The sequence below is a fragment of the Thalassophryne amazonica genome, chromosome 1 (assembly GCF_902500255.1).
Source record: "Thalassophryne amazonica chromosome 1, fThaAma1.1, whole genome shotgun sequence".
Classification (NCBI taxonomy): Eukaryota; Metazoa; Chordata; class Actinopteri; order Batrachoidiformes; family Batrachoididae; genus Thalassophryne; species Thalassophryne amazonica.
The window spans coordinates 113,435,035-113,458,195 of record NC_047103.1 but is presented as its reverse complement, the minus strand read 5'-3'; positions in this window follow the sequence as shown (position 1 = coordinate 113,458,195).

The window sequence follows — 23,161 nt, the reverse complement described above, 5'->3', positions numbered from 1 at the left end:
AAAATGGTTCTTTACCATTCATTTTTATCATTGAAGATCAAAAGTCTGGGTGTGGGACAAGCACAAAACGGCAATATTTGTATATAATGATGCTGAAAAAAGGTGAAAAAGTCATTATTGACTACTAGAACAAATTTCTTAACACACTTTCATTGTAAAGGTAACTATAAAAGTGTGAAATTTCCCCTTTTTTTCTGTTTTTCATACAATATGATCAAAGGACATAATAAGTGCCCATAGTCTAAGAATCACCCGTAGGCGAGATTATGGTTTGTATCCCCCACTCCTCCATGTACACACAGCACCGCAACCATTAATGGACAACAGCCACATGACAGACCTTAAAGGTTTAATTGTTGATCAAACACACAAATTAACTAGCAATGAACAAATTAACACTAAAAATAATTCCATATAGTATGAAGACCGACACGAGCAAGAGAGGTGATGATGTACAGGGACTACAGTGACCACAGGGTGGCCAAAGCAGGGGTCAAAGTGAGAACCGGGAAGAAGTGGAGAGCTGATGAAGCTGTATTGTAAGCAGAGTCACTGATATGTCACAGAGTCCTAGTGGGAGCAGTGACCCATGAGAGAGCTGGTCTGGGAACCTTACTGATGCCACAGTAGAATCACGCCAAGGAAAAGGACAGGCACAGACCAGTTAAAGATTAAGTGAGAGCAGAGGTAGAGGAGTGGAGGACCAGCAGTGCTATTGTCCTGAGGCAGCTGGGTGCCTGGACACGTTGGCAGCAAATCCAAAACCGAAAACTCACAGACTGACCTCTGGTGGGTAGAACCACAGTATATTTTTTCTTGTCCAGGCAGTGTAGGACATTCTGCCCAGCTCATCAAACCTCTCCATCTGGGGCAAAGCAGAGTCCCCAAGTTGGCCACAGTGCCCAGACAGGGGAACGTTGGAGCACATCCTGAGCTGCTGCCCACCAGAGGTGTTAAGTAACGAAGTACAAATACTTCGTTACTGTACTTAAGTACACTTTTTAGGTATCTATACTTTACTCCATTACTTATTTTTCTGCCTACTTCTGACTTCTACTCATTACATTTTCACACAAGTATCTGTACTTTCTATTCCTTACATTTTTAAAACAAACAGCCTCGTTACTCTTGGCTTCAGTTTAATATTTATATATGTATATATTTCACGTCATGTGCGCCTGTAATCAACTTTTCTGCAGCGCGGCTTTGCTTTGAACCGTGAACCAATCGAAGCAGTGGTTCGCAGATTGAAGCAATGCTTCGACCTATTGCTTCGTTTATTCCTTCTTTCTTTCTTTCCCCGCTAAAACCCTAAAGAGCATACGTCTGTGAGTATTATTTACCTTTTCTATGTTAAACCAACCTGAAAGGACCAAGAGGGTGCAGGTTTTCTTTGCAGCCACTGACTCCACCAGGTGATTTCACTGATTAACTGATTCCATTTGCTCAAAGTGATATTAATCATTAATCTTAAATCATTCTAAAGTCAGTTTTAAGCAGAAATGAGGCCGTTTTAAGCAGAAAACAAGGCGCGTCGGTCACAGCCTCCAGTCGGGTTTTTTAATTATTTATTTATTTATTTATTTATTTTTTAACCATTTGTTTGCTCTTCGTTTTGTTGGTGATATAAAGTCAGTTGGAAAACTTTGCTCCTACTGAACGCGGTGCTTTTGAGAAGAATACAGTGAACAAGGCTGACATATTATTTCCCTGTTTGCCATCACTGGATGTTTGCATGAATCACCAAGTTCACACAGATCATTAAAAAAAATATATATATACGAGGTCTGTCAATAAAGCAACGGTCGTGAGAGAACAGAGAAGTTTCAGAAGAAGTCGGTTTCAGCATTTTATCCGGATATTCCACTGTTAAAGGAGATTTTTTTTAATGAAAGACGTGCGGACGGGTCCGCGCGTCGCTCCGCCACAGGAAAAACACCTCTGTTGAAAGCCTTAAGGACAAGTTGGAACATGTCCTGCTGTTAAACAATTTCTCATATACTCACTCCACTGAAAGCCATCAAAAGCCGCCTGGATTTTACAAATGGTTATCAACATGGAGGTGTTTTTCCTGTGCCGCCGCACCACATCGGCTGCGTCCCGACGCGCGGACCCGTCCGCACGTCTTTCATTAAAAAAATCTCCTTTAACAGTGGAATATCCGGATAAAATGCTGAAACCGACTTCTTCTGAAACTTCTCTGTTCTCTCACGATGTCCTGGATCAATAGAGCCTGAAATGTGGAGGTTTTCAGCTTGAACAGGCTGACGACGGCGGCTGAGAGCGCTGCGCGACGTCTCACACCGTGGGAAGTCCTTAAAGCGACAGTATCACCTCAAAATCTCTCATCAGCCGTTAAAATTTTCACTGAAAACCAGCTTAATTTTTCGAACCGTGTCCACTTCGATGTGTCTCACAGGTTTAGAAAAAACTTTGATCAAACAACGCGCCAGTCTCTCAGCAACTTCTCAGACAAAGGAATTCCGACGAGGGGTTGGACGACTCCTCCCACAAGGAGTGCCCACAGGCGAATGACGTCACCGACAGGCGTGGAAAAACTCACGCATGCGCACGAGGGTTCAAGCATGTCTGACGTAAAAACATATGAATGAAATCCATATAGTTTTTGAAAAAAATAAAAAGGACCGTTACTTTATTGACAGCCCTCGTATATAGACCACTTACACACACATACAGCTGAACACACAAAGTAGCCTATATTAATATTTTTTATTAATATTTTTATTGAATATGGCTGCATGCAGTATCTGACACGTTCTTACTGCAGTTCACTCAGTCACACACACACAGACAGACAGTCATGAACACACAGACACACACACTTTAATCAATATTGTTTAACTTTGTGTGGAAAAAAATGCAAAGAACGTTAAGTAGGAAAAATAAATAAATAATTTAAAAAAATCACAGTTTGATCATAAAATAAAAAAGAAAGTTGTGTTCAGTATGACAGCTGTTGTTCATGCATACTTAGTGGTTCATAATTTCCTACTACATTGAATGTCAATTCTGAGGCTGTTCTGTTATTCATTCATACACTTAAGAATATTCATGTTCTGAGTTTATAAAAAACTTGTTCTGTAAAATAGTACTTTACTATTTACTATCAATTCTGAGGCTGTTCTGTAAATATTCAATCATTAGTGGTGGGCGATACTGGGAATTTTGGTATTGATCCGATACCAAGTAAATACAGGCCCAGTATTGCCGATATCGATATGGATACTTTTTCATATTTACACTTCATAGATCCAAAGGATCCAAAAGACGTAGGATAGAATTTCGCCAAACAATGTACGTGACAACAAAATACTTTATTATCACAATCAACATTTTTGTTTAAAAAAAATTACTCAACACAACTTAAAATGTCCTGAGACAGAGGGCTGACAAACCACAATACAAGGGTGCGCTGCTCCATGTTGTGTGACACAGCGCAGCGCTGCTCTTACAGACAGAGAGCAGACTTTGATGAATCTGCGTGTACAGCAGTCAGTGCGTGCGGGAGAGAAAAAAAAAGCTTGAGTATCGATCTTTTTACACGGGGATCGTTCAATATCAATACCAGCGTTGGTATCGATATTATCAATATTAGGATCGATCTGCCCACCTCTATCAATCATACACTTAAGAATATTCATGTTCTGAGTTCATACAAAAAAAAAAAAACTTGTCCTGCAAATAGTTCTCTTACTTTTGTGATCAAAAACATTGATTTGAATCTCAATTTTGAGGCTGCTCTGTAAATACAATAGTTTTCAAATAAACAATAAATATAGCAAATTCTAATCAATCCATATCCATTTCAGACTTAAAATAATGTACTGATTTAAGCTCCAGCCATTTCGGGTTAAACTATGCCCACTTCCAGTTTAGGCCCCGTCCACTACGAGTACAGATACGGATAGAGATAATTTAAATGGTTGAACAGATACAGATACAGATAGTGGTGTACTCGCTCATCCCTAGTTAAAACAGACTCACAGTGACACATAACATTGCGGTGTCTGTGTACGAAAAAATTACTGCCCCTTCTGTCGAGGCAGAGTTTGTCAGCAGTGCAGAGAAAGAAAGAGCAAAGTTCTATCAATCTGTCAGGAAGACCACTGATGCTGAACTGGCAGCTCATTCTGAGCTGGAAATGCTGGAAATTGTGGTTTTCTTTCTGTGTCATCTGCTATACATGCTGAGACTTTAATAAATTGCCTTCACACTAAAATACATAAAATATACATACATACATCTTGAACCTTTTATCCTGGATTTGGTTGCAGGGGCAATTGCTCTTCCAGCAGGGGACCCGAGCCACATTTACCATCTCGGACTGTGAGATCCTGAGGCATTCCCAGGCCAGTGTGGAGATATAATATCTCCACCTAGTCCTTGTTCTTCCCAGGGTCTCCTCCCAGATGGGCATGTAAAGCTGGGAAAGTAAAAGTGTGTTCACCATCAGTCTTTTTCTTGACTTTTGCAACAACCAAAAGGCCAGTTCCCTGAGAATGGAGGTTGCGGGAAGGTGTATAATTGCTCACAAGATCCTTTAGGTAAGAAGGTGCAAGTCCATTTCCATTTTTTTAAGTTAGTTAAAGCATCTTAAAATCAGCACAAAACTGACAGGGTAGCCAATGGAGAGATGCCAGCACTGGGGTAATATGCTCATATTTCCAAACAGAACAGGTTGAGATCTGTTTGATAAGAAAGATCACCTTGCCTGAGATGCAGAACTGTTGTAATCTATGAGAATACAATGATCCACCGTATCAAATGCAGCACTGTGGTCCAACAACAAAAGAGCAGAAGCACGATCAGAGTCAGCATTTAACAATAAATCATTCACCACCTTTGTCAGTGCAGTCTCTGTGGAATTATTTTTCCTAAAGGCAGACTGAAGGGGCTGTTAAATACTGTTAAAAGATGTTAAATACTCAATAAACTGATTGGAAACCACTTTTTCAAACACATTTGATAAAAAGGAAAGGTTTGAAACAGGGCTGTAATTTAACGGTGTGTCAACGTCAAGTCCGGGCTTCTTTAACAAAAGTGTTACCACAGCAGATTTAAAACACTCTGGAAAAATTCCTAAAGACAGTGAATAGTTTAAAATGAATAAAATATATGGATGTAGTGTATTCCAGAGCTCTTTTATAACCCAAGAAGGAAGAGGGTCTGAGGAACACGTTGTTGAGTGTGCTGATGTGACAATCTTTGACAATCCAGGCAATGAAGGGAACTGGAAATCCATCAGTCCCCGTCAACTAATAATAGGAGCAGCAGCATCACATGCAACATCATACGTATTTTAGCGTCTGGGGTATTTGCAGTCTGATGTCCTCAGACCTATCATTAAAAAACAAAAATAAGTCCTGTGCTATCAGTTGAGAGTGTTGGGAAAGTGTAGTGACACGGACCCACAACAGGGGGCGTAAATGAACGGACAATAGAAGGAGTTAAAGTAGAACACTTTACTGTTGTGAATGCCACAACCAAACACAGCAGATTACAGAATGGATACAAGTCAATCAATAAAGGTGTCGTGTGGGCAGGCTCGACGATAGGAGATGCCCGTCTGGAGACGAACCGGAACCACACGATTTCCACTGCCACCGAACCCGAGGGATACTGGAGCCGCCAAGTCCCGAAGTCCCCAGGTGGCCACCGTCTCGGCGTGTCGGATCTGGTACTGCTGGCGGAAAACAAAGACAGTCAAGTGTGGGTGTGTGTACACCCAGTAACAATAGTGGTGGAATTCCACCTCCACCTCTCACTCAATATTCTGTGGAGTACCGCAGTGATTCCTCAGGGGAAAAGAGTGCCATCCTGCACTCACACAGCTTCCACAGAAGGAGGGACCGGTACTCCTGCAAACACTCACAATATACAGATATATTGCAAAACACGAACGGCTGAGTCTATTACCTCTCAATGAAGTTGATATCTCGGCGATGTGGTGGAGGTGTCTTCCTGCTTTTATTCCAGATGTGATGTAGATGATCAGTGACAGCTGTCATGGTTGATGGGTGACAGCTGTCACCTCGGCTGTTCCTGGAGGCGGCAGCGCCCTCTCGTGCCTGAAGCCCGCACATCAGGCAGGGCGCCCTCTGGTGGTGGGCCAGCAGTACCTCCTCTTCTGGTGGCCCACACAACAGGACCCCCCCCTCAACGGGCGCCTCCTGGCGCCCGACCAGGTTTGTTCGGGTGGCGACGGTAGAAATCGGCCAGGAGGGCCGGGTCCAGGATGAAGCTCCTCTTCACCCAGGAGCGTTCTTCGGGTCCATACCCTTCCCAGTCCACCAAATATTGAAAGCCCCGGCCCATTCGACGGACATCCAAGAGCCGGCATACTGTCCAAGCCGGCTCCCCGTCGATAATACGGGCAGGAGGCGGCGCCGGACCGGGTGCACAGAGGGGTGAGGTGTGATGTGGTTTTACCCTGGAGACGTAAAAGACCGGATGGATCCGGGGCTGAGGACCTTGAGGATGGTGAACGGTCCGATGTAGCGGTCTTTCAATTTTGGCGACTCGACCTGGAGTGGTATGTCCTTGGTTGATAGCCATACCTCCTGCCCGGGCTGGTATGCGGGGGCCGGGGACCGTCGACGGTCTGCATGGGCTTTTGCCCTCGTCCGGGCCCTCAACAAGGCCGAACGGGCGGTGCGCTACACCCGACGGCATCTCCGCAGGTGGGCCTGGACCGAGGGCACACCGACCTCTCCCTCCACCACAGGAAACAAAGGGGGTGAGGCCAGTGGCAGAGGACACTTGGCTGTTATGCGCGTACTCGATTCAGGCCAGATGTTCACTCCAAGCCATCGGGTGTGCGGAGGTAGTACAACGAAGGGCTTGCTCCAACTCTTGATTGGCCCGTTCGGCCTGTCCGTTAGTTTGAAGGTGATACCCAGACGAGAGGCTCACGGTGGCCCCCAGTTCCCGGCAGAAACTTCTCCACACCTGCGAGGAGAACTGGGGACTGCGATCCGAAACGATGTCTGTAGGTATCCCATGCAGCCGGACGACATGGTGGACCAGGAGATCCGCCATCTCCTGGACGGATGGGAGCTTTGGGAGGGCCACGAAGTGGGCCGCCTTGGAGAATCGGTCCACTATCGTGAGAATGGTAATGTGTCCCCGGGACGGCGGGAGGCCCATGACAAAATCCAGACCGATGTGGGACCAGGGGCGATGAGGCACAGGAAGTGGCTGCAGAAGTCCCTGTGCCTTCTGATGGTCCGCCTTGCCCCTGGCGCAGGTGGTGAAGGCCTGGATGTAAGCCCGGACGTCAGTCTCCAGGGACGCCCACCAGAAGCGCTGCCGGACCACTGCCACGGTCCTACGCACCCCTGGGTAGCAGGAGAGTTTGGACCCGTGACAGAAGTCCAGGACGGCAGCTCTGGCCTCTGGTGGGATGTACAGTCTGTTTTTCGGTCCTGTTCCGGGATCCGGGCTCCGTGCCAGGGCCTCCCGGAAGGTCTTCTCCACGTCCCAGGTTAAGGTAGCCACGATAGTGGACTCCGGTAAGATGGGTTCCGGTGGATCCGACAGCTCGGTTTTGACTTCCTGTTCGTGCACCCGGGACAGGGCATCCGACCTCTGGTTTTTGGTCCCGGGGCGGTAGGTGATCCGGAAGTCAAAACAGCCGAAAAACAGTGACCAGCGGGCTTGCCTGGGGTTCAGTCAATTGGCGGTCCTGATATACTCCAGGTTCCGGTGGTCAGTAAAAACCGTGAAAGGCACTGACGCTCCCTCCAGCAGGTGTCTCCACTCCTCAAGAGCCTCTTTCACCGCAAGGAGCTCTTGATTGCCCACGTCATAGTTCCGCTCTGCTGGGGTCAACCTGCGGGAAAAATAGGCACACGGGTGAAGAACCTTATCGGTCTCTCCGCTCTGGGATAGCATGGCTCCTATCCCTGAGTCAGAGGCGTCCACTTCAACCACAAACTGGTGACTAGGATCGGGCTGCACCAAGACAGGTGCAGTCGAGAAGCGCTGTTTCAACTCCCTGAACGCGGCATCGCACCGATCCGACCAGGTGAAGGGAACTTTTGGTGAGGTCAGGGCTGTCAGGGGGCTAACTACCTGACTATACCCCTTAATGAACCTCCTGTAAAAATTTGCGAAGCCGAGGAACTGTTGCAGCTTCCTACGGCTCGTAGGTTGGGGCCAGTCTCTCACTGCTGCGACCTTGGCCGGATCCGGAGCGACGGAGTTGGAGGAGATGATAAACCCCAGGAAGGACAAAGAGGTGTGGTGAAACTCACACTTCACAAACAGCCGGTTCTCCAACAACCGCTGCAGGACCTGACATACATGCCGTACATGAGTCTCAGGATCCGGAGAAAAGATGAGTATATCGTCCAGATATACGAAGACGAATCGGTGCAGGAAGTCCCGCAAGACGTCATTAACCAAAGCTTGGAACGTCGCGGGGGCGTTTGTGAGGCCGAACGGCATGACCAGGTACTCAAAATGACCTAACGGGGTGTTGAATGCGGTCTTCCATTCGTCTCCCTTCCGGATCCGAACTAGGTGGTATGCGTTCCTAAGATCCAACTTTGTGAAGATTTTGGCTCCATGCAGGGGGGTGAACACCGAATCCAACAAAGGCAATGGGTATCGGTTGCGAACCGTGATCTCGTTCAGCCCCCGGTAATCAATGCATGGACGAAGACCGCCATCTTTTTTGCCCACAAAAAAGAAACCTGCTCCCATCGGAGAGGTGGAGTTACGGATCAGCCCGGCAGCTAAGGAGTCCCGGATGTAGGCCTCCATCGATTCGCGCTCAGGTCGGGAGAGGTTGTACAGCCTGCTGGACGGGAACTCCACGCCTGGCAACAAATCAATGGCACAATCGTACGGACGGTGCGGGGGAAGCGTGAGTGCCCGATCCTTGCTAAAAACGTCCGCAAGATCGTGGTACTCAACCGGCACTGCCGACAGACTGGGGGGAACTTTGACCTGCTCCCTAGCCTGGGAACCGGGAGGAACCGAGGATCCCAAACACACCCGATGGCAGGTCTCGCTCCACTGTACCACCACCCCGGACGGCCAATCAATCCGGGGATTGTGTTTTAGCATCCAGGGGAACCCCAGAATCACACGGGAGGTAGAAGGAGTCACAAAAAACTCAATCTCCTCCCTATGATTCCCTGACACTACCAGAGTTACTGGTAGTGTCCTGTGTGTGATTAAAGGGAGGAGGGTGCCATCTAGTGCTCGCACCTGCAATGGTGAAGGAAGCGCCACCAGAGGGAGCCCTACCTCCCTGGCCCATCTGCTGTCTAGCAGATTCCCTTCTGACCCTGTGTCTACCAGTGCTGGGGCCTGAAGGGTTAAATCCCCGCTAAGGATTGTAACTGGGAGCCGTGTGGAAATATGTGTGTGTCCCACGTGAATTTCTTGGCCCACCCTAAGCCCAGTTTCTAGGGGCGGGCGTTGGTGTTTAACCGTTCGGGGCAATTACTCAATTGCCTCCTCTGTCTATTCGGTGGTCTGAATGTGGCCCTGCTCATGTCCATAGCTTTGTCAGCAGGGGGAGCTGTCGCCCCACGGGATGTAGAGGCCATGGAGCGTGGGAAGGGCGGACCTTTTTCGGACCCGGAAGGAAGAGGGACGCTGCGCCACACGATTTCCACCGCCCCCGAACCCGAGGGATACTGGAGCCGCCAAGTCCCGAAGTCCCCAGGTGGCCACCGTCTCGGCGTGTCGGATCTGGTACTGCTAGCAGAAAACAAAGACAGTCAAGTGTGGGTGTGTGTACACCCAGTAACAATAGTGGTGGAATTCCACCTCCACCTCTCACTCAATATTCTGTGGAGTACCGCAGTGATTCCTCAGGGGAAAAGAGTGCCATCCTGCACTCACACAGCTTCCACAGAAGGAGGGACCGGTACTCCTGCAAACACTCACAATATACAGATATATTGCAAAACACGAACGGCTGAGTCTATTACCTCTCAATGAAGTTGATATCTCGGCGATGTGGTGGAGGTGTCTTCCTGCTTTTATTCCAGATGTGATGTAGATGATCAGTGACAGCTGTCATGGTTGACGGGTGACAGCTGTCACCTCGGCTGTTCCTGGAGGCGGCAGCGCCCTCTCGTGCCTGAAGCCCGCACTTCAGGCAGGGCGCCCTCTGGTGGTGGGCCAGCAGTACCTCCTCTTCTGGCGGCCCACACAACAGAAAGCAGCTGGCCACCTGATTTGTCTGGGTGAGCTTTGATACTGTATCACACAGCAGCTTTGAATTGTGCGTATTACTCTCAATAAGACGAGAACAGAATGAAAACTGTCACCCTGAGTGTGACCGTTATCTTGCCAAGAAATGAACAACAGAGGAATGACCAAGAGGAACGACCATGATGAAGAGGGACTGACAGGCAAAGGAACATACTATATTCATGCCAGATTTGGAGGCTAACACTGTTAACACTCCTGATGTGTCTATTAATAAAGACAGCATTCTTAAAAATTAAAGTTTACTATCCCTGAATGAAAGACTATGAATGACAACACAAAAACTTTCTTTTCACTCATGGTTTGTGGTTGTGTGAAGCCATTTATTGTCAAACAACTGTTTCCTCTTTTTAAATCTTAATGACAACAGAAACTACCCAAATGACCCTGATTCAAATTTTACATATCCCAGTATTTAATAGTGTATTAGTGCAGCAGCTAAGAGAATATTTAGAGCAAATCCTGCAAATGGTGATACAAGAATCAAATTTGGCACAAATAATCCATAGATATTACTCTTTTGGAAAAAAAAATAAAACAAACAAAAAAACAAACAAAAAAACAAAAACAAAAACTAGCCACTTGAATTTTCAATAGGTGGCCAGGTAGGGGTCAGTTACACAGGGGTCAAAATTAAAAATGCTCCAATCAAATTGAAAACTACACTACATTATTTGTCTGATCATAACGATTTCAAAAAGTGTTTGGACTATCTATGACTGAATGTTCAGTAGTTATGGGATAAAAACAGCAAAAAAATGGTGACAAAGGTCAGTTTCACTTTGTACAGGGGTCAAAACTTAAAGTTGCTTCAATTTAGGTAAAAACAAAATGCCTTGTTGAATGGTATGTTCCAGCTTTCATCTCATGAAATATTCATACCATTGAACTCATAAACATTGATTATTTGCCATCTATTTATAGGTGCCTTTCTCAGCACTCAGTGACACCGCACAGGAAAAAAACAAAACAAAAAAACAAATAAAACAACAATAAAAAACAAATTAAAATTCAGTAGAAACAAAAAATCTATTAAAATTTGGCAGCATTATTGGAGTGGATATTAGGAGTGTTATTGGGAAAAGTGAAACTTGTGCCAAATTGGCGTACAGTCCTGCATTAGCATTTTCTTTAGAAGAGCAGAGTAGATTGATTTCTTAGCTCAGTGGTGCCTTGCTTGGGTTTGTTGAAGGCAAGTCTCATTACAGTGTTGCTCCCTTCATCTCAGTTCATGGCAGAACGGGAAAAGTTGGTGACTCGTCATTGCATGTATGCCCTTTGTCCATGCTGAGGAGAAAAGGCATGACTGGTGTACAGGTAGGTTCCTCCTTGGCTCATTACAACACATACACATGGTGGACCAGACAGCTGCAGATTTTGCTTGCAGGTGTCTTCTGCCATTCCTACACTTTAAGCATGTGTTCTTGTGAACAGGTTGCACCTCTGCTATTTGCCTTATAGTTATTGACATTGTGATGGGAATACTGATGTCCACATGTCCTTGACTGCCCTCTACCATCTAAGTGTAAAAGATATGGCAGTGTACCACCTGTTCGTTGCAGGGTCAAGAAGTGGTGGTTACACAGTCATGGTGGTGGCCCAGTTTCGGGCTTGATACATGTTGATATCTTCAATTTAGTGGCCATAGCATGACGTCAGGTCGGTGCCAAAACAAGTCTCACATAAAACATGCATTTGGGCATATTATATTATTTCAAACACATGGATATTAACTGTGTGCATGCAAATTATCTCTGTGTGCGTGCACACTCAGTGAAAAAAGGTGCAGCGAGTGAGGAGGAATATGAATTTCTTTTTCATCCCTCTTGAGATGTGTGGCTATGTCATCAGAAACTTCAATGTGCGTGTTGCAGCTGTAATCCAAAGAAGAGAAGCATGAACTGACTGAACATGTCATCAATTACTGAACTGTGCAGAAAACAAGAGACAAAGTGGGAAAACTTTGGTATCACCTGTTAATTTGATGCTTCTGTTACAAGTCTGTAAATAAAATTTTCGATAATTTCTCATTTCAAAAACTTGTGTACGATCAAAAAGTGGTAACATTTTATTGGCCCACCCTGCATTTGAATGTGCACATGCCCAAATGTGCCAGCTGGTGTGACACCCAGGATCTGGAGAAAGACTCAAATGCAATGAGGAAGGTTAAGGTGATAAAAGGCAACGCAAACAATTTATTGAGAAAATGTGTGAATGGTGCAGATGGAATGGAGACCAGGAAGGTGAACGGGTCCCATGTGCATACAGACAGCCTCTGGCTCCTCACCTTATTGCGCTCTTGGGCCAGCCTCAGTTCTGCTCACAACTCCAGTAACAGTGGCCTTGGTAACTGACATTGGCTTATGGAAGACCTCTGGTTATGGCCGCAAGCTAGAAAGCCACGCTTGAGCCTGCTCTCTGTAACAATCCTGACCAATCCTTACATCTGGACATAAAACCATTCCAAAGCTGGGAATTTGTTGCAACAATGCCTGCCGGTGGAAAGGTTGGTAAAGAAAAGTCAAAATCTACGCAGTCTAAATTAACAGACTTTGGGTCACCTGGCATGGAGCAGACCGCTAGCAACGAAGTTAATGTTACTAGCAATGGTGCTAATTATGATGTAGCGGACGTCACTGACCAACAACTGTATGTGGTTAAAGAGGAAATACTGGGAGATATAGGCAGTCTGAAAGAAACGTTTACGGGAAGATTTGATGGCGTCCTGAAAGCGATAGAAGACACAGGAAAGGAGATATCTGACTGCACAGAGTGGCTGTTTCAGGCCGAGGTGCGGCTGTCTACAGTGGAGGATGAGCAGGTGGACTTAAAAAGCATTGTCAAAAAACTACAGAAAAGAAACAAATATCTTGAGGACAAAATGGTTGACGCGGAAACAATATCCCACCTGAACAACCTCAGGGTGGTGGGTCTCCCTGAAAACTGTGAGGGCTATGACGTGCGGCTTTTTGGAGAACTGGCTTCCAGAAGCACTGGATCTTAACTCTATGTATAACCCACTAGTTCTGGAGAGAACGCACTGCGTCAGGTCCAAGAGGGACACCAATGCCCCACCAACAACGGTAATCATGCAATTTTTTTTAACTACAAGCAGAATGAAATTGTATTCAAAGCAGAAAAGGTGAAGAAGGATGTCCTCTACAAGAACCATCGTGTGAAGCTGTATATTGACATGGCCACAGAAGCACACAGGCAGCATAAACAGTTTGACGTTGATACGCGACCAGCTGCAGCAGCTTGGAGTGAAGCATGGCATCCTTTCCCCAGCCACATTAGTGCTGACATACAAGGAGGTGGTCCACAAGTTCAGCTCCCCAGCGGAGGCCAAAATTTTTGTTAAGATCCAGATGGACACTGAAGAAACAAACTGACTGGTATATGGGTACTGATAGTTTGCAGTTATTTTTAATAAGATTATCATATGTTTGTGTTATTATCTGTTTGAAAGCTCAACATTTATCATGTAAACTATTTAATTTTAAGTGAGGCTTATTTTTATTTTTTTTATTTTTCTCTTTCTTTAAATGGAGCAAATGTTAGTATTGTTTGTAAAGGATTGAACACTTGAAAATAGTAGCAGGCAAGCATAGAAATTTGTTATATTACAAACAGTAGTTCAGATTTAACAATCTGGAAATGTTAGAGGTTGGATGTTTACAGGAAATTCTTCCTTCAATTATCCACAGGGATCAAAATGGCTTTATCTTAGGGTGACAAAGTCTACACAATGTAAGGAGGGTGCTCAATGTCATTCAAGGATTGGACGATAATAATACAGATAAAGCCCTGCTCTCCCTAGATGCCGAAAAGGTGTTCAATAGGGTTAAGTGGGTCTGTCTTTTCAACTTGTTAACATGCTTCGGTTTTGGACCTACTTTCTGTAAATGGGTATGACTATTGTACCAAAATCCAACTGCAGAAATCTTAACAAATAAAAATATATCTAAACCAATTTTAGTTAAAAGTGGATGTAGGCAAGGCTGTCCATTATCACCTTTTTATTCACTATAGCAATGGAACCCTTCACTATAGCTGTTCAGTCACACTTAAAACTAACTGGAATCACAATTGGTCAGGTAGAACATATCTATCCCTGCTTTGAAACCTGATTGATGAGTTTGGTCACATTTCAGGATATGTAATCAATACATTAAAGTCGTCAATTTGCAATGCAGAATATTCCTCTGCCACCCCCTGCTGATTGGTTTAACAAGTTTAAAAAACAAATTCTTGATTTTATATGGTCCAACCAATGTGCTAGAATAAGGATGTCCTTACTCCATTTACCTTACAATGGAGGAGGTTTGTTGTGCCCTTACATAGTATGGTACTATTGGGCAGCCCAGCTCAGATCTATCAAGTATTATTTTTGCCTGAAGGATGCCCCCCAGTGGACAGAAATGGAAAGTAAATTCTTAGAACCTTCATTACCGCTGTACCTTTTCTCTGATAAAGAAGCCAATTTGATTACAACCCCAATTCCAGTGAAGTTGGGATGTTGTGTAAAATGTAAATAAAAACAGAATGCAATGATTTGCAAATCCTCTTCAACCTATATCCAATTGAATACACCACAAAGACAAGATATTTAATGTTCAAACTGATAAACTGTATTGTTTTTGTGCAAATATTTGCTTATTTTGAAATGGATGCCTGCAACACATTTCAAAAAAGCTGGGACAGTGGTATGTTTACCACTGTGTTATGGCACCTTTCCTTCTAACAAGACTCAATAAGCATTTGGGAACTGAGGACACTAATTCTGAGTGTCATGATTGGGTATAAAGGAAGCATCCCCAAAAAGCTCAGCCATTCACAAATAAAGATGGGGTGAGGATCACCACTTTGTGAACAAATGCATGAAAAAATAGTCCAACAGTTTAAGAACAATGTTTCTCAACATTCAGTTGCAAGGAATTTAGGGATTCCATCATCTACAGTCCATAATATAATCAGAAGATTCAGAGAATCTGGAGAACTTTCTACACGTAAGCAGCAAGGCCGAAAACCAACATTGAATGGCTGTGATCTTCGATCCCTCAGGTGGCACTGCATTAAAAACAGACATCATTGTGTAAAGGATCTTACCGCATGGGCTCATGAGCACTTCAGAAAACCATTGTCATTTAACACAGTTTGTCGCTACATCTACAAGTGCAAATTAAAACTCTACCATGCGAAATGAAAGCCATACATCAACAACATCCAGAAACACCACCACCTTCTCTGGGCCTGAGCTCATTTGAAATGGACAGAGGCACAGTAGAAAAGTGTGCTGTGGTCTGATAAGTCCACATTTCACATTGTTTTTGGAAATCATGGACGTCATGTCCTCCGGACAAAAGAGGAAAAAGACCATCCAGATTGTTACCAGCACTATGTTCAAAAGCCAGCATCTGTGATAGTATGGGGGTGTGTTAGTGCCCATGGCATAGGCAACTTACACATCTGTGATGGCACCATCAGTGCTGAAAGGTACATCCAGGTTTTGGAGCAACACATCCTGCCATCCAAGCAACGTCTTTTTCAGGGACGTCCCTGCTTATTTCAGCAAGACAATGCCAAGCCACATTCTGCACGTGTTACAACAGCGTGGCTTCGTAGTAAAAGAGTGCGGGTACTAGAATGGCCTGCCTGCAGTCCAGACCTGTCGCCCACTGAAAATGTGTGGCACATTATGAGGCGCAAAATACACGGAGACCCCGGACTGTTGAACAACTGAAAGAATTCCCCCTACAAAGCTTCAACAATTAGTGTCCTCAGTTCCCAAATGCTTATTTGGTGTTGTTAGAAGGAAAGGTGATGTAACACAGAGGTAAACATACCACTGTCCCAGCTTTTTTGAAACGTGTTGCAGGAATCCATTTCAAAATCAATCAATCAATCAACTTTTTTCTTATATAGCGGCAAATCACAACAAACAGTTGCCCCAAGGCGCTCAGAATGAGCAAATAGTTGAACAAAAACAATAAAGTCTATCAGTTTGAACATTAAATATCTTGCCTTTGTGGTGTATTCAATTGAATATAGGTTGAAGAGGATTTGCAAATCATTGTATTCTGTGTTTATTTACATTTTACACAACGTCCCAACTTCAATGGAATTGGGGATCTAAGAAAACTAGGAATCAAATTCTAGAAAAACATATTTAGGGTATGGAATATGGTTAAAAGGTTTTTAAAGAACCAGTTATCTTATCACGACTGACCCCAATTTGGGGAAATCAAGATTTTCCCTAAGGAGAGCCGATGCAGTGTTTAAGCAATGGGCTTTAAATGGAATGGAGAAAAGTCAAGATTTATATACAGGAGGCTCAGATTGTATGATGCCATTTGATGTACTTAGTCACAAATATAAGATCTAAAGGAAATATTTTTATTTTATAAAATAAAAAATAAATTTCTCCAACTTAGAAGTTACATATATTGGGGTAAAACAAAATAATTTATCAAAACCACCTAATTCTAAATTGGAAGAGATGATTTGTGAAAATAGTTTAAATAAGGGGAAATTTTCTAAATTTTATAGATTACTCTTATCCAACTCCTCTGATAACTCTTTTTTTTTAATTAGAAGCATGGAAGAAAGATTTAGACATACATTTATTATTAGAGGAGTGGGAATTGGTTTGTAATAAAGCCCATAAGCAAACTATTAACTCTCGTTTGAGATTATTCCAATACAAGTGGCTTGTGCAGGTCTATGTTACTCCAGTAAAATTACACCATTATAATTCAAACATACCAGATACATGTTCTAAATGTGGAGAAGAAAAGGGAACTCTGGTTCATTATATTTGGGAATGTAAGGAAATTAAGTCGTCCTGGGTTGTAATAAAACAAACGGTGAAAGACATTATTGCCAAAAGACCTGCCATTGGAACCTTCTTTTGTAATTTTAGGTATATATATCCCAAAACACACAGGTTTACAAAAAATGAGCATCTCTTTATTAATATTTGCGTTTTACAAGCAAAAAAGTTCATTGCAGTACACTGGAAAAATGTCAAGCCTCCAAGTGTTGGACAGTGGACTAAACAAATTCTGGCTACACTCCCATTGGAAAGGATCACATACATACTGAAAGGGAAAAAGGACATCTTTGAGAGTATTTGGAGACCTTTCATTCTCTTCAGTGAGGGTACGGACTTAACAGAAGATCAAGAGGAAGGTGACATACGAGGGCTGTCAATAAAGTTACGGTCCTTTTTATTTTTTTCAAAAACTATATGGATTTCATTCATATGTTTTTACGTCAGACATGCTTGAACCCTCGTGCGCATGCGTGAGTTTTTCCACGCCTGTCGGTGATGTCATTCGCCTGTGAGCACGCCTTGTGGGAGGAGTCGTCCAGCCCCTCGTCGGAATTCCTTTGTCTGAGAAGTTGCTGTCGAAGTGGACACGGTTCGAAAAATTAAGCTGGTTTTCAGTGAAAATTTTAACGGCTGATGAGAGATTTTGAGGTGATTCTGTCGCTTTAAGGACTTTTCACGGTGCGAGACGTCGCGCAGCGCTCTCCACTGTTAAAGGAGATTTTTTAATGAAAGACGTGCGGACGGGTCCGCGCGTCGGGACGCAGCCGCCGTGACGCAGCCGCCGCGATGCTCCGCCACAGGAAAAACACCTCTGTTGAAAGCCTTAAGGACAAGTTGGAACATGTCCTGCGTGTTAAACAATTTCTCATATACTCACTCCACTGAAAGCCATCAAAAGCCGCCTGGATTTTACAAATGGTTATCAACATGGAGGTGTTTTTCCTGTGCCGCCGCACCGCGTCGGCTGCGTCCCGACGCGCGGATCCGTCCGCACGTCTTTCATTAAAAAAATCTCCTTTAACAGTGGAATATCCAGATAAAATGCTGAAACCGACTTCTTCTGAAACTTCTCTGTTCTCTCACGACGTCCTGGATCAACAGAGCCTGAAATGTGGAGGTTTTCAGCTTGAACAGGCTGATGACGCTGCCTGAGAGCGCTGCACGACGTCTTGCACCGTGAAAAGTCCTTAAAGCGACAGAATCACCTCAAAATCTCTCATCAGCTGTTAAAATTTTCACGGAAAACCAACTTAATTTTTTGAACCGTGTCCACTTCAATGTGTCTCACAGGTTTAGAAAAAATTTTGATCAAACAACGCGCCAGTCTCTCAGCAACTTCTCAGACAAAGGAATTCCGACGAGGGGCTGGACGACTCCTCCCACAAGGAGTGCTCACAGGCGAATGACGTCACCGACAGGCGTGGAAAAACTCACGCATGCGCACGAGGGTTCAAGCATGTCTGACGTAAAAACATATGAATGAAATCCATATAGTTTTTGAAAAAAATAAAAAGGACCGTTACTTTATTGACAGCCCTCGTATAAGAAAAGTTTCATAGTGCTGTTAAACTAAGGTACAGTCTCTGTAAATTTGTATTGATTTATTTTCATGGATATGATTTTTTTTAATACTGATTTTTGTGTCTGAGAGGATGTTCACTTACATGTTTGTTTTTGTAATTTAAAACATCTAAAATGACAAATAAATATAGTAAGTCCCTTCGGCTGTTCCCTTGTTTGCACTCGGAGTCACCACAGCAAATCCAAGGTGGAGCTGCATGTTGGAATTGGCACAGGTTTTACGCCGGTTGCCCTTCCTGACGCAACTCCACATTACATGGGGAAATGTGGCAGGGGTGGGATTTGAACCCGGAACCTTCTGCACTGAAACCAAGCGCATTAACCACTTGGCCACTGGAAATTGGCTTATGAGCCAATTATCATAATTTGCAAGTAAATCCTGGCGTTCCCTGAATACACGCTCACCTTGGATTGCACCATTTGCAAGGTCCTCTAACAACGCTAATGCAGCCATTGCTAATGTCATTTTCCTCATCACTTTGGACATGCTTTTATCTCCACCCATATAAATACAAACACATGGGTGTGTTAATTGTTCATAACTGTGTCTCTGGTGTACAAGTCACTTTGATGACGTCTTGTTTTCACACTATTAACAGTTTGCCAGCATCACCTCTACATGTCGGCAGTGGACCAAAAGCTGTAGAAACGTGTGAACGCCAGCCATGATTTTGGCCTGGTGCACCGAACATTTGAATGGTCATTTCACTTTTGATACATCTGAATGTTAGTGTGGAGAAGCACATATGTCATGTTTTGTGTGTACGCAGCCTTTGTACATGAGGCCCCTGAACTTTTTGTCATGCTGTCCTCGGAGTGTACCCTGAGAAGTGAGAGACTGAGTTGGCCACTGCAGAGTCCATGATGTGGCCAGATTCTTCTGTCAGGATTGGAACCCAATGAGGTGGATTCAAATGCTATGAGGTAGCAGGTTAAGATGAGAAAAAAGGTATACTGACAGTGGCGTTAGGTGGTAGATCGCAGGAGTAGTCACAGAGGCATGGAAGGAGGAGACACCAGTCATTGGTGAGAGATGCCAAGGTCAATAGGGCACTGCAGTCGCATTTGAACCCTGCGTGATATTGCGGGATTTGACTACTTATGGGGACCTCTGCTCCCGTTGTGCAATATATACACAGCATAATTTCACATGGAAAATGGTGTACTGTTTTGTTTTGGGCTGCAATCACCAAAGCAGTCACAAAAAAGTATTTTTTTTTTTTTTCAGTTCCCAGTGGAGAAGAGAAGACGAGCCAGATGGGAGACATTGTGTCAGTAAGTGTTACCCTACACAGTGAACCAGAGTAGCTCCGTTCTCTAACCTGCAAAACCGTGTCGATGTTTGTGCTCCGAGTCATAAACAAACCACAACACATGTCCACTTTCCCAACGCATCGTCAATTTTTGTTTGCATTTTCACTTTGTGTGTAATTTGTGTTTTTTCTCCAGAAGCAGAGAAATTACATCAGTGGAGCTGATGGTGGACATGAACTGAGAACAAGCAGAGACAAATTTTCTAAGGTTCAAAATAACTAGACTGAGGAAAAACTGGAGCATTAAGTTTAGGCCATGTTACCACATGAAGAACTGTAAGAATCTAGCGAGGTTAGAGAGAAGAGCCAGGATTTAAATACCACAAGGGCAATTGGTTGCATGTATCCCAGGTGCTACAAGTATCCTCGATAATCAGCTCCACTGAAAAGACAGTGAGGTCAGGGACAGAGAGACAGCACCACAGCAAAACACAACATCCATCAGCAAGGGATAACTTTGGGAAACCTTTGTCAAGCACTACAATATGGAGTTTCATTCAGCACTGCCACTGAAAACTACACTTGGCAAAGAAGAAGGCAGAGGGAGTGAATAAATAGAGTAAACACAGAGAGAGGGAGATTGCATGTTCATTGGAGGGGGAGTCACTGTGTGATTACAGAATGTGCTTTACCTGTCCTCTGTATTATCTCTTTAATCCACTATATGGACTGATGTATGTGAACCACAGACCCATGATCATGGGCTCTGACTATCCGTGATGCACCGTGGACTGGTTTACCAGTGGTCATCGGTGATGTGATATCCGTATTGATATGATCACAGGGGATCACATTCACTACAGTTATTCATTTGTCAGGGGACTGTGGTTGACATGTAATCACATCATGGGTCGGATGTCATTCAAAATCTAGCACGGAGGGAGTTGACCATGCTGTGCCGTGCCCTGTCAACAGCTGATTTCCAGAGACAGCAAGAGAGAATAGTCCACATGATGGGAACTGCGGGTGAAGTTTTTACGTTTCTTAAGATTTTTGAACTGCTAACTGCACAGCTAGTGCTTTAGTGGAGGAAACACCAAATTTTTTATTTTGTGAGCAAGTTGGAGCAGAACTGGCTTTTTTTTTTTAGCCGGCACCTGGCCTGCGGCATCAGAGGGAGCTGCCATCAGACCCGTGGCATTGGCGGGTGCCGCCACCAGGTCCATGGCATCAGTTAGGGCCGCTACCAGGCCCGCGGCATTGTCAGAAGCCGCCATCTGGCCCGTGGCATTGTCAGAGGCCGCCATCAGGCTCGCGGCATCGTTGGAGGCCGCCAACAGGCTCACGGTGGTGTCTGAGGTCGCTATGAGACTTGCAGCAGTGTCGGAGGCCACCACCAGGTTCACGCCGTCATCCCTGAATTGCCGGGTGAATCCTGGATGGATTCAAAGGTAAAAGTAAGAGACATTTTTAAGCAGAAACTGCAGTTACAGAGGGAGATGGAGGTGGAGCGTGCACATCGCACTGGTAAAACAAGAGTCTCTGGAGACGGACTGCGACCTATTATTGTCAAATTCCTGCATTTCTAGGACAAAGCTGCAGTTTTACACAGTGCAAAAATCTCAGAGGTACAAAGATATTTATTAATAAAGATTATACTGATGCTGTACGTTTAAAAAAGAAAAGAATTAATGCCAAAACTGAAAGCTGCACGGGAAAGAGGTGATATTGCTTATCTCATGATGATAAGCTTATCATCCATCCTCGTTCCAGCACTTCAAAGTAATCTCAGAACTTCAAGTTTATGATGTCATAAAAAAGGCATCTGTTATTTTTATATGACTGATACAATCACATTACAACATGGATTACTGAAGAGGGGGTTCAGAATTGCCCATATTAACATTAATAGTCTGAGGAATAAAATTGATGAGGTAACTAATCTGCTGTGTAAATATAAATTACACATACTTGCTATTTCAGAAACTCATCTGGATTCTTCTTTTGACGACACTGGGCTATATATTGATGGCTGTAATATTTACAGAAACGACAGAAATAGATTTGGTGATGGAATTGCTTTTTATATTCAAGATCACTTACCAACACAAATTAGAAATGATATGATGAAATTTAATATTGAAGTGATGGCTGCAAGTTTATTTACCTCACCGTAAGCCAATTTTGTTGGGTTGTTGTTATTGACCACCAAATGCTAATTGTGAATATTTAGATACAATCTAATTATTCAGAGCTGTGGCCTGAGGGTCTTAGGTGCCTCAAAGGACGGCAACCCTTGAACACCGTGGTGGACTCTGGTGGTCCTTCCGGAATATGTTATTTCAGAGGACTCCAGAGGCAGTTGCAAGGTACCGACAGGCCCGAAGGGAAGCAGCCTCTGCTGTGGGGGAGGCAAAGCAGCGGGTGTGGGAGGAGTTTGGAGCAAGGTGCTTCTGGTGGACCATGAGGCACCTCAGGAGGGGAAAACAGGGAACCATCCAAGCTGTCTACAGTAAGGATGGGACTCTGTTGACCTCAACTTAGGATGTAATCTGGCGCTGGAAGGAACACTTTCAGGATCTCCTGCATCAGACCGGAATGCCCTCTATAGTAGGGGCAGAGGTGGAAGCTGATGGAGGATTTTCATCAATTTCCCTGGTGGAAGTCAATAAGGTAGTCAAACAACTCTGCAGTGGCAAGTCCCCGGGGGTTGATGAGATCTGTCCAGAAATGCTGAAGGCTCTGGGTGTGGAGGGATTGTCTTGGATGAGACGTCTCTTCAACAATGCATTGAGGTCTGGGACAGTGCCTAAGGAGTGGCAAACTGGGGTGGTGGTCCCCATATTTAAAAAGGGGGACCAGAGAGTGTTTGCCAACTACAGGGGTGTCACACTACTCAGCCTCCCTCGTAAAGTCTACTCTAGGGTGCTGGAAAGGCGGGTTCGGTTGATAGCTGAACCTCGGATTGAAGAGGAACAATGCGGGTTCCATCCTGGTCGTGGAACAACCGGCCAACTCTTTACTCACACAAGGGATCCTGGAGGGTGCCTGGGAGTATGCCCACCCAGTCTACATGTGTTTTGTGGACTTGGAGTAGGCGTATGATCGAGTACCCTGGGAGATACTGTGGGAGGTGCTGCAGGAGTATGGAGTGAGGCGGTCCCTTCTCAGGACCATCCAGTCTCTGTACTGTATCTCTGCAAAGCGAGAGCTGTGTTCAGGTGCTCGGCAGTAAGTCAGA